Source organism: Pholcus phalangioides, unplaced genomic scaffold (assembly GCF_987345545.1).
Source record: "Pholcus phalangioides strain wild (caught in Gottingen) unplaced genomic scaffold, Ppha-v1.0 ptg000172l_1, whole genome shotgun sequence".
NCBI classification, from domain to species: Eukaryota; Metazoa; Arthropoda; class Arachnida; order Araneae; family Pholcidae; genus Pholcus; species Pholcus phalangioides.
Genome location: NW_028301637.1, coordinates 3,516,743 through 3,538,272, shown reverse-complemented (window position 1 = coordinate 3,538,272; position 21,530 = coordinate 3,516,743). Strand labels below are relative to the sequence as shown.

The window sequence follows — 21,530 nt, the reverse complement described above, 5'->3', positions numbered from 1 at the left end:
CTTTTGTCCTAATGCAAATTGATCAAAATAATCAGAATGGCTTCCCAGCTTACCCTCGGCGGGACTCGAACCCGCAATCCCCGGTTTAGGAGACCGATGCCTTATCCGTTAGGCCACGAGGGTTGCCTTCAAAATTAAAACGATTTTTCATCTTTAAGCAATCCTTTTGTCCTAATGCAAATTGATCAAAATAGTCAGAATGGCTTCCCAGCTTACCCTCGGCGGGACTCGAACCCGCAATCCCCGGTTTAGGAGACCGATGCCTTATCCGTTGGGCCACGAGGGCTGCCTTCGAATTTAAAACATTTTTTCATCTTTAAAGCAATCCTTTTTTCCTAATGCAAATTGATCAAAATAATAAGAACGGCTTCTCGGTTTACCCACGGCGGGACTCGAACCCGCAATCCCCGGTTTAGGAGACCGATGCCTTATCCGTTAGACCACGAAGGGTGCCTTTTAATTTAAAACATTTTTTCATCTTTAAGCAATCCTTTTTTCCTAATGCAAATTAATCAAAATAATCAGAATAGCTTCCCAGCTTACCCTCGAACCCGCAATCGCCGGTTTAGGAGACCGATGCCGTACCAGTTAGGCCACGAGGGCTGCCTTCAAATTTAAATCATTTTTTCATCTTTAAGCAATCCTTTTTTCCTAATGCAAATTGACCAAAAAAATCAGAATGGCTTCCCAGCTTACCCTCGAACCCCGGTTTAGGAGACCGATGCCTTATCCGTTAGGCCACGAGGGCTGCCTTTTAATTTAAAACATTTTTCCATCTTTAAGCAATCCTTTTTTCCTAATGCAAATTGATCAAAATAATGAGAACGGCTTCCCAGCTTACCCACGGCGGGACTCGAACCCGCAATCCCCGGTTTAGGAGACCGTTGCCTTATCCGTTAGACCACGAAGGGTGCATCCAAATTTAAAACATTTTTCCATCTTTAAGCAATCCTTTTTTCCTAATGCAAATTGATCAAAATAATCAGATAGGCTTCCCAGTTTACCCTCGGCGAGAATCGAACCCGCAATCCCCGGTTAATGAGACCGATGCCTTACCCGTTAGACCACGAGAGCTGCCTTCAAATTTAAAACATTTTTTCATCTTTAAGCAATCCTTTTGTCCTAATGCAAATTGATCAAAATTATCAGAATGGCATCCCAGTTTAACCTCGGCGGGACTCGAACCCGCAATCCCCCGTTTATGAGATCAATGCTTTATCCGTTAAGCCACGAGGGCTGCCTTTTAATTTAAATCATTTTTTCATCTTTGAGCAATTCTTTTGTCCTAATGCAAATTGACCAAAAAAATCAGAATGGCTTCCCAGCTTACCCTCGAACCCGCAATCTCCGGTTTAGGAGACCGATGCCTTACCCGTTAGCTCACGAGAGCTGCCTTCAAATTTAAAACTTTTTTTCCTCTTAAAGCAATCCTTTTTCCCTAATGCAAATTGATTAAAATAATCAGAATGACATCCCAGTTTAACCTCGGCGGGACGCAAACCCGCAATCGCCGGTTTACGAGACCGATGCCTTATCCGTTAGGCCACGAGGGCTGCCTTTTAATTTAAAACATTTTTTCATCTTTAAGCAATCCTTTTTTCCTAATGCAAATTGATCAAAATAATGAGAACGGCTTCCCAGCTTACCCACGGCGGGACTCGAACCCGCAATCTCCCGTTTAGGAGACCGATGCCTTATCCGTTAGCTCACGAGAGCTGCCTTCAAATTTAAAACTTTTTTTCCTCTTAAAGCAATCCTTTTTCCCTAATGCAAATTGATTAAAATAATCAGAATGACATCCCAGTTTAACCTCGGCGGGACGCAAACCCGCAATCGCCGGTTTACGAGACCGATGCCTTATCCGTTAGGCCACGGGGGCGGCCTTCAAATTTAAATCATTTTTTCATCTTTGAGCAATTCTTTTGTCCTAATGCAAATTGACCAAAAAAATCAGAATGGCTTCCCAGCTTACCCTCGAACCCCGGTTTAGGAGACCGATGCCTGCCTTTTAATTTAAAACATTTTTTCATCTTTAAGCAATCTTTTTTTCCTAATGCAAATTGATCAAAATAATCAGAACGGCTTCCCAGCTTACCCACGGCGGGACTCGAACCCGCAATCCCCGGTTTAGGAGACCGTTGCCTTATCCGTTAGACCACGAAGGGTGCATCCAAATTTAAAACATTTTTCCATCTTTAAGCAATCCTTTTTTCCTAATGCAAATTGATCAAAATAATCAGAATGGCTTCCCTGTTTACCCTCGGCGGGACTCGAACCCGCAATCCCCGGTTAATGAGACCGATGCCTTATCCGTTAGGCCACGAGGGCGGCCTTTTAATTTATAACATTTTTTCATCTTTAAGCAATCCTTTTTTCCTAATGCAAATTGATCAAAATAATCATAACGGCTTTCCAGTTTACCCACGGCGGGACTCGAACCCGCAATCCCCGGTTTAGGAGACCGTTGCCTTATCCGTTAGACCACGAAGGGTGCATCCAAATTTAAAACATTTTTCCATCTTTAAGCAATCCTTTTTTCCTAATGCAAATTGATCAAAATAATCGGTTGGCTTCCCAGTTTATCCTTGGCGGAACTCGAACCCGCAATCCCCGGTTAATGAGACCGATGCCTTATCCGTTAGGACACGAGGGATGCCTTTATATATAAAACATTTTTTCATCTTTAAGCAATTCTTTTGTCCTAATGCAAATTGATTAAAATAATCAGAACGACATTCCAGCCTATTCTCGAACCCGCATTCCCCGGTTTAGGAGACCGATGCCTTATCCGTTAGGCCACGAGGGCTGCCTTTTAATTTAAAACATTTTTTCATCTTTAAGCAATCCTTTTTTCCTAATGCAAATTGATCAAAATAATCATAACGGCTTTCCAGTTTACCCACGGCGGGACTCGAACCCGCAATTCCCGGTTTAGGAGACCGTTGCCTTATCCGTTAGACAACGAAGGGTGCATCCAAATTAAAAACATTTTTCCATCTTTAAGCAATCCTTTTTTCCTAATGGAAATCGATGAAAATAATCAGAATGGCTTCCCAGTTTACCCTCGGCGGGACTCGAACCCGCAATCCCCGGTTAATGAGACCGATGCCTTATCCGTTAGGCCACGAGGGCGGCCTTCAAATTTAAAACTTTTTTCATCTTTGAGCAATTCTTTTGTCCTAATGAAATTGATCAAAATAATCAGAACGGTTTCCCAGTTTACCCACGGCGGGACTCGAACTCGCAATCCCCGGTTTAGGAGACCGTTGCCTTATCCGTTAGACCACGAAGGGTGCATCCAACTGTAAAACATTTTTCCCATATTTAAGCAATCCTTTTTTCCTAATGCAAATTGATCAAAATATTCAGAAAGGCTTCCCAGTTTACCCTCGGCGTAACTCGAACCCGCAATTCCCGGTTTAGGAGACGATGCCTTACCCGTTAGACCACGAGAGCTGCCTTCAAATTTAAAACATTTTTTCATCTTTAAGCAATCCTTTTGTCCTAATGCAAATTGATCAAAATTATCAGAATGGCATCCCAGCTTATCCTCGGCGGGACTCGAACCCGCAATCCCCGGTTTAGGAGACCAATGCCTTATCCGTTAGGCCACGAGGGTGGCCTTCAAATTTATATCATTTTTTCATGTTTAAGCAATTCTTTTGTCCTAATGCAAATTGATTAAGATAATCAGAATGACATCCCAGCTTACCCTCGAACCCGCAATCCCCGGTTTAGGAGACCGACGCCTTATCCGTTAGGCCACGAGGACGGCCTTCAAATTTAAAACATTTTTTCATCTTTGAGCAATTCTTTTGTCCTAATGCAAATTGACCAAAAAAATCAGAATGGCTTCCCAGCTTACCCTCGGCGGGACTCGAACCCGCAATCCCCGGTTTAGGAGACCAATGCCTTATCCGTTAGCTCACGAGGGCTGCCTTTAAATTTAAAACATTTTTTCATCTTTAAGCATTCCTTTTTTCCTAATGCAAATTGATCAAAATAATCAGAATGGCTTCCCAGTTTACCTTCGGCGGGACTCGAACCCGCAATCCCCGGTTTAGGAGACCGACGCCTTATCCGTTAGGCCACGAGGACGGCCTTCAAATTTAAAACATTTTTTCATCTTTGAGCAATTCTTTTGCCCTAATGCAAATTGACCAAAAAAATCAGAATGGCTTCCCAGCGTACCCTCGGCGGGACTCGAACCCGCAATCCCCGGTTTAGGAGACCCATGCCTTATCCCTTAGCTCACAAGGGCTGCCTTCAAATTTAAAACATTTTTTCATCTTTAGGCATTCCTATTTTCCTAATGCAAATTGATCAAAATGGCTTCCCAGTTTACCCTCGGCGAGACTCGAACACGCAACCGCCGGTTTAGGAGACCGATGCCTTATCCGTTAGGCCACGAGAGCTGCCTTCGAATTTAAAACATTTTTTCATCTTTAAGGAATTCTTTTGTCCTAATGCAAATTGATCAAAATAAACAGAATGGCATCGCAGCTTACCCTCGGCGGGACACGAACCAGCAATCCCCGGTTTAGGAGACCAATGCCTTATCTGTTAGGCCACGTGGGCTGCCTTCAAATTTAAAACGTTTTTTCATCTTTAAGCTATCCTTTTGTCCTAACTGAAATTGATCAAAATAAACATAATGGCTTCCCAGCTTACCCTCGGCGGGACTCGAACCCGCAATCCCTGGTTCAGGACACCGATGTCTTATCCGTTAGGCCGAGAACGCTAACTACAATTTCAAAACATTTTTTCATCTTTAAGCAATCCTTTTGTCCTAATGCAAATTGATTAAAATAATCAGAATGGCTTCCTAGCTTACCCTCGGCAGGACACGAACCCGCAATTCCCGGTTTAAGAAACCGATGCCTTATCCGCAAGGCCATGTGGGCTGCCTTCTAATTTAAAACGTTTTTTCATCTTTAAGCAATCCTTTTGTCCTAATGCAAATTGATCAAAATAAACATAATGGCTACCCAGCTTACCCTCTGCGGGACTCGAACCCGCAATCCTCGGTTTAGGAGACCGATGCCTTATCCGTTAGGCCACGAAGGCTACCTTTTAATTAAAAACATTTTTTCATCTTTAAGCAATCCTTTTTTCCTAATGCAAATTGATCAAAATAATCAGAATGGCTTCCCAGTTTAACCTCGGCGGGACTCGATCCCACCGGTTTAGGAGACCGTTGCCTTATCCGTTAGGCCACGAGGGCTGCCTTCAAATTTAAAACATTTTTTCATCTTCAAGCAATCCTTTTTTCCTAATGCAAATTGATCAAAATAATCAGAATGGCTTGCCAGTTTAACCTCAACGGGACTCGAACCCGCCGGTATAGGAGACAGTTGCCTTATCCGTTAGGCCACGAGGGCTGCCTTCTAATTTAAAACATCTTTTCATCTTTGAGCAATTCTTTTGTCCTAATGCAAATTGAACAAAAAAATCAGAATGGCTTCCCACCTAACCCCCGGCGGGACTCGAACCCGCAATCCCCGGGGTAGGAGACCGACGCCTTATCCGTTAGGCCACGAGGGCGGCCTTCAAAATTAAAACATTTTTTCATCTTTGAGCAATTCTTTTGTCCTAATGCAAATTGACCAAAAAAAACAGAATGGCTTCCCAGCTTACCCTCGGCGGGACTCGAACCCGCAATACCCGGTTTTGGAGACCGATGCCTTATCCGTTAGGCCACGAGGGCAGCCTTCGAATTTAAACAATTTTTCATCTTTGAGCAATTCTTTTGTCCTAATGCAAATTGACCAAAAAAATCAGAACGGCTTCCCAGCTTACCCTCGAATCCGCAATCTCCGGTTTAGGAGACCGATGCCACATCCGTTAGCTCACGAGGGCTGCCTTCAAATTTAAAACATTTTTTCATCTTTAAGCAATCCTTTTGTCCTAATGCAAATTGGTCAAAATAATCAGAATGGCTTCCTAGCTTACCCTCGGCAGGACACGAACCCGCAATTCCCGGTTTAAGAAACCGATGCCTTATCCGTAAGGCCATGTGGGCTGCCTTCTAATTTAAAACGTTTTTTCATCTTTAAGCAATCCTTTTGTCCTAATGCAAATTGATCAAAATAATCAGAATGGCTTTCCAGCTTACCCACGGCGGGACTCGAACCCGCAATCCCCGGTTTAAGAGACCGACGCCTTATCCGTTAGGCCACGAGGGTGGCCTTCAAATTTAAAACATTTTTTCATCTTTGAGCAATTCTTTTGTCCTAATGCAAATTGACCAAAAAAATCAGAATGGCTTCCCAGCTTACCCTCGGCGGATCTCGAACCCGCAATCCCCGGTTTAGGAGACCGATGCCTTATCCGTTAGCTCACGAGGGCTGTCTTCAAATTTAAAACATTTTTTCACCTTTAAGCATTCCTTTTTTCCTAATGCAAATTGATCAAAATAATCAAAATGGCTTCCCAGTTTACCCTCGGCGGATCTCGAACCCGCAATCCCCGGTTTAGGAGACCGATGCCCTATCCGTTAGGCCACGAGGGCGGCCTACAAATTTATATCATTTTTTCATCTTTAAGCAATTCTTTTGTCCTAATTCAAATTGATTAAGATAATCAGAATGACATCCCAGCTTACCCTCGAACCCGCAATACCCGGTTTTGGAGACCGATGCCTTATCCGTTAGGCCACGAGGGCTGCCTTCAAATTCAAAACATTTTTTCATCTTTAAGGAATTCTTTTGTCCTAATGCAAATTGATCAAAATAATCAGAATGGCTTCCCAGCTTACCCTCGGCGGGAATCGAACCCGCAATTCCCGGTTTAAGAAACCGATGCCTTATCCGTTAGGCCACGAACGCTGACTACAAATTCAAACATTTTTTCATCCTTAAGCATTCCTTTTTTCCTAATGCAAATTGATCAAAATGGCTTCCCAGTTTACCTTCGGCGGGACTCGAACACGCAATCACCGGTTTAGGAGACCGATGCCTTATCCGTTAGGCCACGAGGGCTACCGTTTAATTTAAAACATTTTTTCATCCTTAAGCAATCCTTTTTTCCTAATGCAAGTTGATCAAAATAATCAGAATGACATCCCAGCTTACCCTCGGATGGACTCGAACCCGCAATTCCCGGATTAAGTAACCGATGAATTATCCGTTAGGCCACGTGGGCTGCCTTCAAATTTAAAACGTTTTTTCATCTTTAAGCAATCCTTTTGTCCTAATGCAAATTGATCAAAATAAACATAATGGCTTCCCACCTTACACTCGGCGGGACTCGAACCCGCAATTCCCGGTATAGGAGACCGATGCCTTATCCGTTAGGCCACGAACGCTGACTACAAATTCAAACATTTTTTCATCTTTAAGCAATCCTTTTTTCCAAATGCAAATTGATCAAAATGATCAGAATGGCTTCCCAGCTTACCCTCGAACCCGCAATCCCCGGTTTAGGAGACCGATGCCTTATCTGTTAGGCCACGAGGGCTGCCTTCAAGTTTAAAACATTGTTTCATCTTTAAGCAATCATTTTTTCCTAATGCAAACTGATCAAAATAATCAGAATGGCTTCCCAGCCCCCCTCGGCGGAACTCGAAAACGCAATCCCCGGTTTAGGAGACCAATGCCTTATCCGTTAGGCCAAGAGGGCTACCGTTTAATTTAAAACATTTTTTCATCCTTAAGCAATCCTTTTTTCCTAATGGAAATTGATCAAAAAAATCAGAATGGCTTCCCAGCTTACCCTCGGCGGGACTCGAACCCGCCGGTTTAGGAGACCGTTGCCTTATCCGTTAGGCCACGAGGGCTGCCTCCAAATTTAAAACATTTTTTCATCTTTAAGCATTCCTTTTTTCCTAATGCAAATTGATCAAAATGGCTTCCCAGTTTACCTTCGGCGGGACTCGAACCCGCCGGTTTAAGAGACCGTTGCCTTATCCGTTAGGCCACGAGGGCTGCCCTCAAATTTATAACATTTTTTCATCTTTAAGCAATTCTTTTCTCCTAATGCAAATTGATCAATATAATCAGAATGGCTTCCCAGCTTACCCTCGGACCCGCAATCGCCGGTTTAGGAAACCGATGCCTTATCCGTTAGGCCACGAGGGCTGCCTAAAAATTTAATACATTTTTTCATCTTTAAGCAATTCTTTTTTCCTAATGCAAATTGATCAAAATAATCAGAATGGCTTCCCAGCTTACCCTCGAACCCGCAATCCCCGGTTTAGGAGACCGATGCCTTATCTGTTAGGCCACGAGGGCTGCCTTCAAATTTAAAACATTTTTTCAACTTTAAGCATTCCTTTTTTTCTAATGCAAATTGATCAAAATAATCAGAATGGCTTCCCAGCTTACCCTCGGACCCGCAATCTCCGGTTTAGGAGACCGATGCCTTATCCGTTAGCTCACGAGGGCTGCCTTCAAATTTAAAACATTTTTTCATCTTTAAGCAATCTTTTTGTCCTAATGCAAATTGATCAAAATAATTAGAATATCTTCCCAGCTTACCCTCGGACCCGCAATCGCCGGTTTAGGAAACCGATGCCTTATCCGTTAGGCCACGAGGGCTGCCTAAAAATTTAATACATTTTTTCATCTTTAAGCAATTCTTTTTTCCTAATGCAAATTGATCAAAATAATCAGAATGGCTTCCCAGCTTACCCTCGAACCCGCAATCCCCGGTTTAGGAGACCGATGCCTTATCCGTGAGGCCACGAGGGCTGCCTTTTAATTTAAAACATTTTTTCATCTTTAAGCAATTCTTTTTTCCTAATGCAAATTGATCAAAATAATCAGAATGGCTTCCCAGCTTACCCTCGAACCCGCAATCCCCGGTTTAGGAGACCGATGCCTTATCCGTTAGGCCACGAGAGCTGCCTTCAAATTTAAAACATTTTTTCAACTCTAAGCATTCCTTTTTTTCTAATGCAAATTGATCAAAATAATCAGAATGGCTTCCCAGCTTACCCTCGAACCCTCAATCCCCGGTTTAGGAGACCGATGCCTTATCCCTTAGGCCATGAGGGCGGCCTTCGAATTTAAACAATTTTTTCATCTTTGAGCAATTCTTTTGTCCTAATGCAAATTGATCAAAATAATTAGAATATCTACCCAGCTTACCCTCGGCGGGACTCGAACCCGCAATCCCCGGTTTAGGAGACCGATGCCTTATCCGTTAGGCCACGAGGGCGGACTACGAATTTAAACAATTTTTTCATCTTTGAGCATTTCTTTTGTCCTAATGCAAATTGACCAAAAAAATCAGAATGGTTTCCCAGCTAACCATCGAACCCGCAATCGCAGGTTTAGGAGACCGATGCCTTATCCGTTAGGCCACGAGGGCGCCCTTTTAATTTAAAACATTTTTTCATCTTTAAGCAATCCTTTTTTCCTAATGCAAATTGATCAAAATAATCAGAATGGCTTCCCAGCTTACCCTCGAACCCGCAATCCCCGGTTTAGGAGACCGATGCCTTATCTGTTAGGCCACGAGAGCTGCCTTCAAATTTAAAACATTTTTTCAACTCTAAGCATTCCTTTTTTTCTAATGCAAATTGATCAAAATAATCAGAATGGCTTCCCAGCTTACCCTCGAACCCTCAATCCCCGGTTTAGGAGACCGATGCCTTATCCCTTAGGCCATGAGGGCGGCCTTCGAATTTAAACAATTTTTTCATCTTTGAGCAATTCTTTTGTCCTAATGCAAATTGATCAAAATAATTAGAATATCTACCCAGCTTACCCTCGAACCCGCAATCCCCGGTTTAGGAGACCGATGCCTTATCCGTTAGGCCACGAGGGCGGACTACGAATTTAAACAATTTTTTCATCTTTGAGCAATTCTTTTGTCCTAATGCAAATTGACCAAAAAAATCAGAATGGTTTCCCAGCTAACCATCGAACCCGCAATCGCAGGTTTAGGAGACCGATGCCTTATCCGTTAGGCCACGAGGGCTGCCTAGAAATTTAATACATTTTTTCATCTTTAAACAATTCTTTTTTCCTAATGCAAATTGATCAAAATAATCAGAATGGCTTCCCAGCTAACCCTCGAACCCGCAATCCCCGGTTTAGGAGACCGATGCCTTATCTGTTAGGCCACGAGATCTGCCTTCAAATTTAAAACATTTTTTCAACTCTAAGCATTCCTTTTTTTCTAATGCAAATTGATCAAAATAATCAGAATGGCTTCCCAGCTTACCCTCGAACCCGCAATCCCCGGTTTAGGAGACCGATGCCTTATCCGTTAGGCCACGAGGGCGGCCTCCGAATTTAAACAATTTTTTCATCTTTGAGCAATTCTTTTGTCCTAATGCAAATTGACCAAAAAAATCAGAATGGCTTCCCAGCTTACCCTCGAACCCGCAATCTCCGGTTTAGGAGACCGATGCCTTATCCGTTACCTCACGAGGGCTGCCATCAAATTTAAAACATTTTTTCATCTTTAAGCAATCTTTTTGTCCTAATGCAAATTGATCAAAATAATTAGAATATCTTCCCAGCTTACCCTCGGCGGGACTCGAACCCGCAATCCCCGGTTTAGGAGACCGATGCCTTATCCGTTAGGCCACGAGGGCGGCTTATGAATTTAAACAATTTTTTCATCTTTGAGCAATTCTTTTGTCCTAATGCAAATTGACCAAAAAAATCAGAATGGCTTCCCAGCTAACCATCGAACCCGCAATCGCAGGTTTAGGAGACCGATGCCTTATGCGTTAGGCCACGAGGGCGGCCTACGAATTTAAACAATTTTTTCATCTTTAAGCAATCCTTTTGTCCTAATGCAAATTGATCAAAATAATTTGAATGGCTTCCCAGCTTACCCTCGGCGGGACTCGAACCCGCAATCCCCGGTTTAGGAGACCGATGCCTTATCCGTGAGGCCACGAGGGCTGCCTTTTAATTTAAAACATTTTTTCATCTTTAAGCAATCCTTTTTTCCTAATGCAAATTGATCAAAATAATCAGAATGGCTTCCCAGCTTACCCTCGAACCCGCAATCCCCGGTTTAGGAGACCGATGCCTTATCTGTTAGGCCATGAGGGCTGCCTTCAAATTTAATACATTTTTTCAACTTTAAGCATTCCTTTTTTTCTAATGCAAATTGATCAAAATAATCAGAATGGCTTCCCAGCTTACCCTCGGACCCGCAATCCCCGGTTTAGGAGACCGATGCCTTATCCGTTAGGCCACGAGGACGGCGTTCGAATTTAAAACATTTTTTCATCTTTAAGCAATCCTTTTGTCCTAATGCAAATTGATTAAAATAATCAGAATGACATCCCAGCTTATCCTCGGCGGGACTCAAACCCGCAATCCCCGGTTTAGGAGACCGATGCCTTATCCGTGAGGCCACGAGGGCTGCCTTTTAATTTAAAACATTTTTTCATCTTTAAGCAATCCTTTTTTCCTAATGCAAATTGATCAAAATAATCAGAATGGCTTCCCAGCTTACCCTCGAACCCGCAATCCCCGGTTTAGGAGACCGATGCCTTATCTGTTAGGCCACGAGAGCTGCCTTCAAATTTAAAACATTTTTTCAACTCTAAGCATTCCTTTTTTTCTAATGCAAATTGATCAAAATAATCAGAATGGCTTCCCAGTTTACCCTCGAACCCTCAATCCCCGGTTTAGGAGACCGATGCCTTATCCCTTAGGCCATGAGGGCGGCCTTCGAATTTAAACAATTTTTTCATCTTTGAGCAATTCTTTTGTCCTAATGCAAATTGACCAAAAAAATCAGAATGGCTTCCCAGCTTACCCTCGAACCCGCAATCTCCGGTTTAGGAGACCGATGCCTTATCCGTTAGCTCACGAGGGCTGCCTTAAAATTTAAAACATTTTTTCATCTTTAAGCAATCTTTTTGTCCTAATGCAAATTGATCAAAATAATTAGAATATCTACCCAGCTTACCCTCGGCGGGACTCGAACCCGCAATCCCCGGTTTAGGAGACCGATGCCTTATCCGTTAGGCCACGAGGGCGGCCTCCGAATTTAAACAATTTTTTCATCTTTGAGCAATTCTTTTGTACTAATGCAAATTGACCAAAAAAATCAGAATGGCTTCCCAGCTTACCCTCGAACCCGCAATCTCCGGTTTAGGAGACCGATGCCTTATCCGTTAGCTCACGAGGGCTGCCTTAAAATTTAAAACATTTTTTCATCTTTAAGCAATCCTTTTGTCCTAATGCAAATTGATCAAAATAATTAGAATGGCTTCCCAGCTTACCCTCGGCGGGACTCGAACCCGCAATCCCCGGTTTAGGAGACCGATGCCTTATCCGTTAGGCCACGAGGGCGGCCTATGAATTTAAACAATTTTTTCATCTTTGAGCAATTCTTTTGTCCTAATGCAAATTGACCAAAAAAATCAGAATGGCTTCCCAGCTTACCCTCGAACCCGCAATCCCCGGTTTAGGAGACCGATGCCTTATCTGTTAGGCCATGAGGGCTGCCTTCAAATTTAATACATTTTTTCAACTTTAAGCATTCCTTTTTTTCTAATGCAAATTGATCAAAATAATCAGAATGGCTTCCCAGCTTACCCTCGGACCCGCAATCCCCGGTTTAGGAGACCGATGCCTTATCCGTTAGGCCACGAGGACGGCGTTCGAATTTAAAACATTTTTTCATCTTTAAGCAATCCTTTTGTCCTAATGCAAATTGATTAAAATAATCAGAATGACATCCCAGCTTATCCTCGGCGGGACTCAAACCCGCAATCCCCGGTTTAGGAGACCGATGCCTTATCCGTGAGGCCACGAGGGCTGCCTTTTAATTTAAAACATTTTTTCATCTTTAAGCAATCCTTTTTTCTAATGCAAATTGATCAAAATAATCAGAATGGCTTCCCAGCTTACCCTCGAACCCGCAATCCCCGGTTTAGGAGACCGATGCCTTATCTGTTAGGCCACGAGAGCTGCCTTCAAATTTAAAACATTTTTTCAACTCTAAGCATTCCTTTTTTTCTAATGCAAATTGATCAAAATAATCAGAATGGCTTCCCAGTTTACCCTCGAACCCGCAATCCCCGGTTTAGGAGACCGATGCCTTATCCGTCAGGCCACGAGGGCGGCCTCCGAATTTAAACAATTTTTTCATCTTTGAGCAATTCTTTTGTCCTAATGCAAATTGACCAAAAAAATCAGAATGGCTTCCCAACTTACCCTCGAACCCGCAATCTCCGGTTTAGGAGACCGATGCCTTATCCGTTACCTCACGAGGGCTGCCATCAAATTTAAAACATTTTTTCATCTTTAAGCAATCTTTTTGTCCTAATGCAAATTGATCAAAATAATTAGAATATCTTCCCAGCTTACCCTCGGCGGGACTCGAACCCGCAATCCCCGGTTTAGGAGACCGATGCCTTATCCGTTAGGCCACGAGGGCGGCCTTTTAATTTAAAACATTTTTTCATCTTTAAGCAATCCTTTTTTCCTAATGCAAATTGATCAAAATAATCAGAATGGCTTCCCAGCTTACCCTCGAACCCGCAATCCCCGGTTTAGGAGACCGATGCCTTATCCGTGAGGCCACGAGGGCTGCCTTTTAATTTAAAACATTTTTTCATCTTTAAGCAATTCTTTTTTCCTAATGCAAATTGATCAAAATAATCAGAATGGCTTCCCAGCTTACCCTCGAACCCGCAATCCCCGGTTTAGGAGACCGATGCCTTATCTGTTAGGCCACGAGAGCTGCCTTCAAATTTAAAACATTTTTTCAACTCTAAGCATTCCTTTTTTTCTAATGCAAATTGATCAAAATAATCAGAATGGCTTTCCAGCTTACCCTCGAACCCTCAATCCCCGGTTTAGGAGACCGATGCCTTATCCCTTAGGCCATGAGGGCGGCCTTCGAATTTAAACAATTTTTTCATCTTTGAGCAATTCTTTTGTCCTAATGCAAATTGATCAAAATAATTAGAATATCTACCCAGCTTACCCTCGGCGGGACTCGAACCCGCAATCCCCGGTTTAGGAGACCGATGCCTTATCCGTTAGGCCACGAGGGCGGACTACGAATTTAAACAATTTTTTCATCTTTGAGCAATTCTTTTGTCCTAATGCAAATTGACCAAAAAATTCAGAATGGTTTCCCAGCTAACCATCGAACCCGCAATCGCAGGTTTAGGAGACCGATGCCTTATCCGTTAGGCCACGAGGGCTGCCTAGAAATTTAATACATTTTTTCATCTTTAAACAATTCTTTTTTCCTAATGCAAATTGATCAAAATTATCAGAATGGCTTCCCAGCTAACCCTCGAACCCGCAATCCCCGGTTTAGGAGACCGATGCCTTATCTGTTAGGCCACGAGAGCTGCTTTCAAATTTAAAACATTTTTTCAACTCTAAGCATTCCTTTTTTTCTAATGCAAATTGATCAAAATAATCAGAATGGCTTCCCAGCTTACCCTCGAACCCGCAATCCCCGGTTTAGGAGACCGATGCCTTATCCGTTACCTCACGAGGGCTGCCATCAAATTTAAAACATTTTTTCATCTTTAAGCAATCTTTTTGTCCTAATGCAAATTGATCAAAATAATTAGAATATCTTCCCAGCTTACCCTCGGCGGGACTCGAACCCGCAATCCCCGGTTTAGGAGACCGATGCCTTATCCGTTAGGCCACGAGGGCGGCGTTCGAATTTAAAACATTTTTTCATCTTTAAGCAATCCTTTTGTCCTAATGCAAATTGATTAAAATAATCAGAATGACATCCCAGCTTATCCTCGGCGGGACTCAAACCCGCAATCCCCGGTTTAGGAGACCGATGCCTTATCCGTGAGGCCACGAGGGCTGCCTTTTAATTTAAAACATTTTTTCATCTTTAAGCAATCCTTTTTTCCTAATGCAAATTGATCAAAATAATCAGAATGGCTTCCCAGCTTACCCTCGAACCCGCAATCCCCGGTTTAGGAGACCGATGCCTTATCTGTTAGGCCACGAGAGCTGCCTTCAAATTTAAAACATTTTTTCAACTCTAAGCATTCCTTTTTTTCTAATGCAAATTGATCAAAATAATCAGAATGGCTTCCCAGCTTACCCTCGAACCCGCAATCCCCGGTTTAGGAGACCGATGCCTTATCCGTTACCTCACGAGGGCTGCCATCAAATTTAAAACATTTTTTCATCTTTAAGCAATCTTTTTGTCCTAATGCAAATTGATCAAAATAATTAGAATATCTTCCCAGCTTACCCTCGGCGGGACTCGAACCCGCAATCCCCGGTTTAGGAGACCGATGCCTTATCCGTTAGGCCACGAGGGCGGCCTTTTAATTTAAAACATTTTTTCATCTTTAAGCAATCCTTTTTTCCTAATGCAAATTGATCAAAATAATCAGAATGGCTTCCCAGCTTACCCTCGAACCCGCAATCCCCGGTTTAGGAGACCGATGCCTTATCTGTTAGGCCACGAGAGCTGCCTTCAAATTTAAAACATTTTTTCAACTCTAAGCATTCCTTTTTTTCTAATGCAAATTGATCAAAATAATCAGAATGGCTTCCCAGCTTACCCTCGAACCCTCAATCCCCGGTTTAGGAGACCGATGCCTTATCCCTTAGGCCATGGGGGCGGCCTTCGAATTTAAACAATTTTTTCATCTTTGAGCAATTCTTTTGTCCTAATGCAAATTGATCAAAATAATTAGAATATCTACCCAGCTTACCCTCGGCGGGACTCGAACCCGCAATCCCCGGTTTAAGAGACCGATGCCTTATCCGTTAGGCCACGAGGGCGGACTACGAATTTAAACAATTTTTTCATCTTTGAGCAATTCTTTTGTCCTAATGCAAATTGACCAAAAAAATCAGAATGGTTTCCCAGCTAACCATCGAACCCGCAATCGCAGGTTTAGGAGACCGATGCCTTATCCGTTAGGCCACGAGGGCTGCCTAGAAATTTAATACATTTTTTCATCTTTAAACAATTCTTTTTTCCTAATGCAAATTGATCAAAATAATCAGAATGGCTTCCCAGCTAACCCTCGAACCCGCAATCCCCGGTTTAGGAGACCGATGCCTTATCTGTTAGGCCACGAGATCTGCCTTCAAATTTAAAACATTTTTTCAACTCTAAGCATTCCTTTTTTTCTAATGCAAATTGATCAAAATAATCAGAATGGCTTCGCAGCTTACCCTCGAACCCGCAATCCCCGGTTTAGGAGACCGATGCCTTATCCGTTAGGCCACGAGGGCGGCCTCCGAATTTAAACAATTTTTTCATCTTTGAGCAATTCTTTTGTCCTAATGCAAATTGACCAAAAAAATCAGAATGGCTTCCCAGCTTACCCTCGAACCCGCAATCTCCGGTTTAGGAGACCGATGCCTTATCCGTTACCTCACGAGGGCTGCCATCAAATTTAAAACATTTTTTCATCTTTAAGCAATCTTTTTGTCCTAATGCAAATTGATCAAAATAATTAGAATATCTTCCCAGCTTACCCTCGGCGGGACTCGAACCCGCAATCCCCGGTTTAGGAGACCGATGCCTTATCCGTTAGGCCACGAGGGCGGCCTATGAATTTAAACAATTTTTTCATCTTTGAGCAATTCTTTTGTCCTAATGCAAATTGACCAAAAAAATCAGAATGGCTTACCAGCTAACCATCGAACCCGCAATCGCAGGTTTACGAGACCGATGCCTTATGCGTTAGGCCACGAGGGCGGCCTACGAATTTAAACAATTTTTTCATCTTTGAGCAATTCTTTTGTCCTAATGCAAATTGACCAAAAAAATCAGAATGGCTTCCCAGCTTACCCTCGAACCCGCAATCCCCGGTTTAGGAGACCGATGCCTTATCTGTTAGGCCACGAGGGCTGCCTTCAAATTTAAAACATTTTTTCAACTTTAAGCATTCCTTTTTTTCTAATGCAAATTGATCAAAATAATCAGAATGGCTTCCCAGCTTACCCTCGGACCCGCAATCTCCGGTTTAGGAGACCGATGGGTTATCCGTTAGGCCACGAGGGCGGCCTCCGAATTTAAACAATTTTTTTATCTTTGAGCAATTCTTTTGTCCTAATGCAAATTGACCAAAAAAATCAGAATGGCTTCCCAGCTTACCCTCGAACCCGCAATCTCCGGTTTAGGAGACCGATGCCTTATCCGTTAGCTCACGAGGGCTGCCTTCAAATTTAAAACATTTTTTCATCTTTAAGCAATCCTTTTGTCCTAATGCAAATTGATCAAAATAATTAGAATGGCTTCCCAGCTTACCCTCGGCGGGACTCGAACCCGCAATCCCCGGTTTAGGAGACCGATGCCTTATCCGTTAGGCCACGAGGGCGGCCTATGAATTTAAACAATTTTTTCATCTTTGAGCAATTCTTTTGTCCTAATGCAAATTGACCAAAAAAATCAGAATGGCTTCCCAGCTTACCCTCGAACCCGCAATCCCCGGTTTAGGAGACCGATGCCTTATCTGTTAGGCCATGAGGACTGCCTTCAAATTTAATACATTTTTTCAACTTTAAGCATTCCTTTTTTTCTAATGCAAATTGATCAAAATAATCAGAATGGCTTCCCAGCTTACCCTCGGACCCGCAATCTCCGGTTTAGGAGACCGATGGGTTATCCGTTAGGCCACGAGGGCGGCCTCCGAATTTAAAACATTTTTTCATCTTTAAGCAATCCTTTTGTCCTAATGCAAATTGATTAAAATAATCAGAATGACATCCCAGCTTATCCTCGACGGGACTCAAACCCGCAATCCCCGGTTTAGGAGACCGATGCCTTATCCGTGAGGCCACGAGGGCTGCCTTTTAATTTAAAACATTTTTTCATCTTTAAGCAATCCTTTTTTCCTAATGCAAATTGATCAAAATAATCAGAATGGCTTCCCAGCTTACCCTCGAACCCGCAATCCCCGGTTTAGGAGACCGATGCCATATCTGTTAGGCCACGAGAGCTGCCTTCAAATTTAAAACATTTTTTCAACTCTAAGCATTCCTTTTTTTCTAATGCAAATTGATCAAAATAATCAGAATGGCTTCCCAGTTTACCCTCGAACCCGCAATCCCCGGTTTAGGAGACCGATGCCTTATCCGTCAGGCCACGAGGGCGGCCTCCGAATTTAAACAATTTTTTCATCTTTGAGCAATTCTTTTGTCCTAATGCAAATTGACCAAAAAAATCAGAATGGCTTCCCAGCTTACCCTCGAACCCGCAATCTCCGGTTTAGGAGACCGATGCCTTATCCGTTAGCTCACGAGGGCTGCCTTAAAATTTAAAACATTTTTTCATCTTTAAGCAATCCTTTTGTCCTAATGCAAATTGATCAAAATAATTAGAATGGCTTCCCAGCTTACCCTCGGCGGGACTCGAACCCGCAATCCCCGGTTTAGGAGACCGATGCCTTATCCGTTAGGCCACGAGGGCGGCCTATGAATTTAAACAATTTTTTCATCTTTGAGCAATTCTTTTGTCCTAATGCAAATTGACCAAAAAAATCAGAATGGCTTCCCAGCTTACCCTCGAACCCGCAATCCCCGGTTTAGGAGACCGATTCCTTATCTGTTAGGCCATGAGGGCTGCCTTCAAATTTAATACATTTTTTCAACTTTAAGCATTCCTTTTTTTCTAATGCAAATTGATCAAAATAATCAGAATGGCTTCCCAGCTTACCCTCGATCCCGCAATCTCCGGTTTAGGAGACCGATGCCTTATCCGTTAGGCCACGAGGGCGGTCTCCGAATTTAAACAATTTTTTCATCTTTGAGCAATTCTTTTGTCCTAATGCAAATTGATCAAAATAAATAGAATGGCTTCCCAGCTTACCCTCGGCGGGACTCGAACCCGCAATCCCCGGTTTAGGGGAACCGATGCCTTATCCGTTAGGCCACGAGGGCGGACTTCGAATTTAAACAATTTTTTCATCTTTGAGCAATTCTTTTGTCCTAATGCAAATTGACCAAAAAAATCAGAATGGTTTCCCAGCTAACCATCGAACCCGCAATCGCAGGTTTAGGAGACCGATGCCTTATCCGTTAGGCCACGAGGGCTGCCTAGAAATTTAATACATTTTTTCATCTTTAAACAATTCTTTTTTCCTAATGCAAATTGATCAAAATAATCAGAATGGCTTCCCAGCTAACCCTCGAACCCGCAATCCCCGGTTTAGGAGACCGATGCCTTATCTGTTAGGCCACGAGAGCTGCTTTCAAATTTAAAACATTTTTTCAACTCTAAGCATTCCTTTTTTTCTAATGCAAATTGATCAAAATAATCAGAATGGCTTCCCAGCTTACCCTCGAACCCGCAATCCCCGGTTTAGGAGACCGATGCCTTATCCGTTAGGCCACGAGGGCGGCCTCCGAATTTAAACAATTTTTTCATCTTTGAGCAATTCTTTTGTCCTAATGCAAATTGACCAAAAAAATCAGAATGGCTTCCCAACTTACCCTCGAACCCGCAATCTCCGGTTTAGGAGACCGATGCCTTATCCGTTACCTCACGAGGGCTGCCATCAAATTTAAAACATTTTTTCATCTTTAAGCAATCTTTTTGTCCTAATGCAAATTGATCAAAATAATTAGAATATCTTCCCAGCTTACCCTCGGCGGGACTCGAACCCGCAATCCCCGGTTTAGGAGACCGATGCCTTATCCGTTAGGCCACGAGGGCGGCCTTTTAATTTAAAACATTTTTTCATCTTTAAGCAATCCTTTTTTCCTAATGCAAATTGATCAAAATAATCAGAATGGCTTCCCAGCTTACCCTCGAACCCGCAATCCCCGGTTTAGGAGACCGATGCCTTATCTGTTAGGCCACGAGAGCTGCCTTCAAATTTAAAACATTTTTTCAACTCAAAGCATTCCTTTTTTTCTAATGCAAATTGATCAAAATAATCAGAATGGCTTCCCAGCTTACCCTCGAACCCTCAATCCCCGGTTTAGGAGACCGATGCCTTATCCCTTAGGCCATGAGGGCGGCCTTCGAATTTAAACAATTTTTTCATCTTTGAGCAATTCTTTTGTCCTAATGCAAATTGATCAAAATAATTAGAATATCTCCCCAGCTTACCCTCGGCGGGACTCGAACCCGCAATCCCCGGTTTAGGAGACCGATGCCTTATCCGTTAGGCCACGAGGGCGGACTACGAATTTAAACAATTTTTTCATCTTTGAGCAATTCTTTTGTCCTAATGCAAATTGACCAAAAAAATCAGAATGGTTTCCCAGCTAACCATCGAACCCGCAATCGCAGGTTTAGGAGACCGATGCCTTATCCGTTAGGCCACGAGGGCTGCCTAGAAATTTAATACATTTTTTCATCTTTAAACAATTCTTTTTTCCTAATGCAAATTGATCAAAATAATCAGAATGGCTTCCCAGCTAACCCTCAAACCCGCAATCCCCGGTTTAGGAGACCGATGCCTTATCTGTTAGGCCACGAGATCTGCCTTCAAATTTAAAACATTTTTTCAACTCTAAGCATTCCTTTTTTTCTAATGCAAATTGATCAAAATAATCAGAATGGCTTCCTAGCTTACCCTCGAACCCGCAATCCCCGGTTTAGGAGACCGATGCCTTATCCGTTAGGCCACGAGGGCGGCCTCCGAATTTAAACAATTTTTTCATCTTTGGGCAATTCTTTTGTCCTAATGCAAATTGACCAAAAAAATCAGAATGGCTTCCCAGCTTACCCTCGAACCCGCAATCTCCGGTTTAGGAGACCGATGCCTTATCCGTTACCTCACGAGGGCTGCCATCAAATTTAAAACATTTTTTCATCTTTAAGCAATCTTTTTGTCCTAATGCAAATTGATCAAAATAATTAGAATATCTTCCCAGCTTACCCTCGGCGGGACTCGAACCCGCAATCCCCGGTTTAGGAGACCGATGCCTTATCCGTTAGGCCACGAGGGCGGCCTATGAATTTAAACAATTTTTTCATCTTTGAGCAATTTTTTGTCCTAATGCAAATTGACCAAAAAAATCAGAATGGCTTCCCAGCTAACCATCGAACCCGCAATCGCAGGTTTAGGAGACCGATGCCTTATGCGTTAGGCCACGAGGGCGGCCTACGAATTTAAACAATTTTTTCATCTTTGAGCAATTCTTTTGTGCTAATACAAATTGACCAAAAAAATCAGAATGGCTTCCCAGCTTACCCTCGAACCCGCAATCCCCGGTTTAGGAGACCGATGCCTTATCTGTTAGGCCACGAGAGCTGCCTTCAAATTTAAAACATTTTTTCAACTCTAAGCATTCCTTTTTTTCTAATGCAAATTGATCAAAATAATCAGAATGGCTTCCCAGCTTACCCTCGAACCCTCAATCCCCGGTTTAGGAGACCGATGCCTTATCCCTTAGGCCATGAGGGCGGCCTTCGAATTTAAACAATTTTTTCATCTTTGAGCAATTCTTTTGTCCTAATGCAAATTGATCAAAATAATTAGAATATCTCCCCAGCTTACCCTCGGCGGGACTCGAACCCGCAATCCCCGGTTTAGGAGACCGATGCCTTATCCGTTAGGCCACGAGGGCGGACTACGAATTTAAACAATTTTTTCATCTTTGAGCAATTCTTTTGTCCTAATGCAAATTGACCAAAAAAATCAG

At 42.8% G+C, this 21,530-nt stretch overlaps 1 protein-coding gene and 25 non-coding genes across 26 annotated transcripts in view; 1 reads left to right on the top strand and 25 right to left on the bottom strand.

Moving 5' to 3' along the window:
* The window catches only part of LOC149063392 (vesicle-associated membrane protein 3-like), a 211,252-nt gene that overhangs the window by 49,034 nt on the left and 140,688 nt on the right, over positions 1-21,530 (top strand). The gene's annotated exons all lie outside the window — the stretch shown is intronic.
* Positions 51-123, bottom strand: TRNAR-CCU (transfer RNA arginine (anticodon CCU)). The gene has a single exon. It is a non-coding gene; the product is annotated as a tRNA-Arg (tRNA).
* TRNAR-CCU (transfer RNA arginine (anticodon CCU)) lies at positions 214-286 on the bottom strand. The gene has a single exon. It is a non-coding gene; the product is annotated as a tRNA-Arg (tRNA).
* TRNAR-CCU (transfer RNA arginine (anticodon CCU)) lies at positions 3,547-3,619 on the bottom strand. The gene has a single exon. It is a non-coding gene; the product is annotated as a tRNA-Arg (tRNA).
* Positions 4,026-4,098, bottom strand: TRNAR-CCU (transfer RNA arginine (anticodon CCU)). The gene has a single exon. It is a non-coding gene; the product is annotated as a tRNA-Arg (tRNA).
* TRNAR-CCU (transfer RNA arginine (anticodon CCU)) lies at positions 4,995-5,067 on the bottom strand. The gene has a single exon. It is a non-coding gene; the product is annotated as a tRNA-Arg (tRNA).
* TRNAW-CCA (transfer RNA tryptophan (anticodon CCA)) lies at positions 5,635-5,707 on the bottom strand. The gene has a single exon. It is a non-coding gene; the product is annotated as a tRNA-Trp (tRNA).
* Positions 6,113-6,185, bottom strand: TRNAK-CUU (transfer RNA lysine (anticodon CUU)). Its single transcript has one exon. It is a non-coding gene; the product is annotated as a tRNA-Lys (tRNA).
* Positions 6,439-6,511, bottom strand: TRNAR-CCU (transfer RNA arginine (anticodon CCU)). The gene has a single exon. It is a non-coding gene; the product is annotated as a tRNA-Arg (tRNA).
* On the bottom strand, positions 9,087-9,159 carry TRNAR-CCU (transfer RNA arginine (anticodon CCU)). Its single transcript has one exon. It is a non-coding gene; the product is annotated as a tRNA-Arg (tRNA).
* On the bottom strand, positions 10,474-10,546 carry TRNAR-CCU (transfer RNA arginine (anticodon CCU)). The gene has a single exon. It is a non-coding gene; the product is annotated as a tRNA-Arg (tRNA).
* On the bottom strand, positions 10,790-10,862 carry TRNAR-CCU (transfer RNA arginine (anticodon CCU)). Its single transcript has one exon. It is a non-coding gene; the product is annotated as a tRNA-Arg (tRNA).
* On the bottom strand, positions 11,881-11,953 carry TRNAR-CCU (transfer RNA arginine (anticodon CCU)). The gene has a single exon. It is a non-coding gene; the product is annotated as a tRNA-Arg (tRNA).
* On the bottom strand, positions 12,197-12,269 carry TRNAR-CCU (transfer RNA arginine (anticodon CCU)). The gene has a single exon. It is a non-coding gene; the product is annotated as a tRNA-Arg (tRNA).
* On the bottom strand, positions 13,287-13,359 carry TRNAR-CCU (transfer RNA arginine (anticodon CCU)). Its single transcript has one exon. It is a non-coding gene; the product is annotated as a tRNA-Arg (tRNA).
* On the bottom strand, positions 13,909-13,981 carry TRNAR-CCU (transfer RNA arginine (anticodon CCU)). Its single transcript has one exon. It is a non-coding gene; the product is annotated as a tRNA-Arg (tRNA).
* Positions 14,531-14,603, bottom strand: TRNAR-CCU (transfer RNA arginine (anticodon CCU)). Its single transcript has one exon. It is a non-coding gene; the product is annotated as a tRNA-Arg (tRNA).
* On the bottom strand, positions 15,163-15,235 carry TRNAR-CCU (transfer RNA arginine (anticodon CCU)). Its single transcript has one exon. It is a non-coding gene; the product is annotated as a tRNA-Arg (tRNA).
* On the bottom strand, positions 15,632-15,704 carry TRNAK-CUU (transfer RNA lysine (anticodon CUU)). Its single transcript has one exon. It is a non-coding gene; the product is annotated as a tRNA-Lys (tRNA).
* Positions 16,407-16,479, bottom strand: TRNAR-CCU (transfer RNA arginine (anticodon CCU)). The gene has a single exon. It is a non-coding gene; the product is annotated as a tRNA-Arg (tRNA).
* TRNAR-CCU (transfer RNA arginine (anticodon CCU)) lies at positions 17,182-17,254 on the bottom strand. Its single transcript has one exon. It is a non-coding gene; the product is annotated as a tRNA-Arg (tRNA).
* On the bottom strand, positions 18,273-18,345 carry TRNAR-CCU (transfer RNA arginine (anticodon CCU)). The gene has a single exon. It is a non-coding gene; the product is annotated as a tRNA-Arg (tRNA).
* On the bottom strand, positions 19,518-19,590 carry TRNAR-CCU (transfer RNA arginine (anticodon CCU)). The gene has a single exon. It is a non-coding gene; the product is annotated as a tRNA-Arg (tRNA).
* On the bottom strand, positions 19,987-20,059 carry TRNAR-CCU (transfer RNA arginine (anticodon CCU)). The gene has a single exon. It is a non-coding gene; the product is annotated as a tRNA-Arg (tRNA).
* Positions 20,762-20,834, bottom strand: TRNAR-CCU (transfer RNA arginine (anticodon CCU)). Its single transcript has one exon. It is a non-coding gene; the product is annotated as a tRNA-Arg (tRNA).
* On the bottom strand, positions 21,383-21,455 carry TRNAR-CCU (transfer RNA arginine (anticodon CCU)). Its single transcript has one exon. It is a non-coding gene; the product is annotated as a tRNA-Arg (tRNA).